Source organism: Sapajus apella, unplaced genomic scaffold (assembly GCF_009761245.1).
Source record: "Sapajus apella isolate SASKATOON/1434 unplaced genomic scaffold, GSC_monkey_1.0 scaffold250, whole genome shotgun sequence".
Classification (NCBI taxonomy): Eukaryota; Metazoa; Chordata; class Mammalia; order Primates; family Cebidae; genus Sapajus; species Sapajus apella.
In genome coordinates this window covers 328,859-330,808 of record NW_022437190.1, presented here as the reverse complement: position 1 = coordinate 330,808, position 1,950 = coordinate 328,859, and positions in this window count along the sequence as shown.

The following is a 1,950-nucleotide window of genomic DNA, read 5'->3' as shown; positions in this document are numbered from 1 at the left end:
TGTCTCAAAAAAAAAAAAAAAAAAAAAAAGACAGAATGCATTTAAATGAGAGGCAGGGCCCCGTGGCTTACGCCTCTAATCCTAGCACTTTGAGAGGCTGAGGCAGGTGGATCACAAGCATGCATATATATATATATATATATATATATATATATACATACGAGGTCAGGAGTTGGAGACTAGCCTGACCAACATGGTGAAATCCCCGTCTCTAGTAAATATATGAAAATTAGTCAGACGTGGTGGTAGGCACCTGTAGTCCCAGCTACTCGGGAGGCTGAAGCAGGAGAATCACTTGAACTGGGGTGGTGGAGATTACAGTGAGGCAAGATCTTGTCATTGCACTCCAGCCTGGGCAACAGTGCGAGACTCCGTCTCAAAAAGAAAAAAAAAAAAAAAAAAGAGGCAGGGCTGCCATGGTTATTTAGAGACGGTAGTATTTTGACAGAGGGAGATGTCAGGGAATTTTAGCTAGAGCAAAGTCAGGAAATAGATGGCAGAAACAGGAGTTTTAGCAATTTATGTATTGGTGGTTGGCTCTCCTAATTATATTGCTTTTCTGCCCTCTGCTGACTAAAATGAAAATGGGGAAGAGCAAACCTATGAAAACACAGTTCCTTTTTTTTTTTTTTTTTGAGAGGGCGTTTCGCTCTTGTTGCCCAGGCAGGAGTGCAATGGCACGATCTTGGCTCACCACAACCTCCATCTCCTGGGTTTAAGTGATTCTCCTGCCTCAGCCTCCCGAGTAGCTGGGATTACAGGCATGCGCCACCATGCCCGGCTGATTTTGTATTTTCAGTAGAGATGGGGTTTTACCATGTTGATCAGGCTGGTCTGGAATTCACAGCCTCAGGTGATCTACCCACCTTGGCCTCCTAAAGTGCTGGGATCACAGATGTGAGCCCCATGCCCGGCCGAAAACTGTTCCTTACGTCTGTGGGACTGAAAGACCTATTAAGAACCTGATAAAACATATAGACTCCCCCAGAAAATAATGCACGTAAACAAAAAATATTTTGCGTATAATTCCAGTGGCTTCATGGATAAGCTATGGGATGATGGAAAGCACATTCCTCTTGGGTCAGGTATTTTTCCTTATTTTTGTCTCTGTTTATGATTTTGCGTGTGTGTGAGTACACATGAACTCTTTCCCAATATTCATTTCCTTTTAAGAAACTTATTTCCCGGGCCGGGCGTGGTGGCTCAAGCCTGTAATCCCAGCACTTTGGGAGGCAGAGGCGGGTGGATCACGAGGTCAAGAGATCGAGACCGTCCTGGTGGACATGGTGAAACCCCGTCTCTACTAAAAATACAAAAATTAGCTGGGCATGGTGGTGTGTGCCTGTAATCCCAGCTACTCAGGAGGCTGAGGCAGGAGAATTGCCTGAACCCAGGAGGCGGAGGTTGCGGTGAGCCGAGATCGCGCCATTGCACTCCAGCATGGGTAACAAGAGCGAAACTCCGTCTCAAAAAAAAAAAAAAAAAAAAAAAGAAACTTATTTCCCACTCCATCTCTTTCTATTCCCACATTCTATGGCAGATTTGTTATAACAACTGCCCTTTAACCTATTCCCTACACTGGAGCTGTAGTGGTTCTTTGAAAACTCACTTCCAGGCCAGTTGCCATGGCACACGCCCAGCACATTGGGAGGCCCAGGAAGGAGGATTGCTCAAGCCTAGGAGTTCAGATCAGCCTGGGCAAAATAGCCAGACAATTAAAAAAATAAAATAAGCCAGCGCAGTGGTGGGCACTTATAGTCCCACCTACTTGGGAGGCTGAGAAGTCACTTGAGCCTACGAGTTTGAGCTTAGAGTGAGCTTTGATTGCGCCACTGCACTCCAGCCTGCTGACAGAGCAAGACCCTGTCTCAAAAAATAAAAATAAAAAAAAAATAGGCCGGGTGCGGTGGCTCACGCCTGTAATCCCAGCACTTTGGGAGGCCGAGGCGG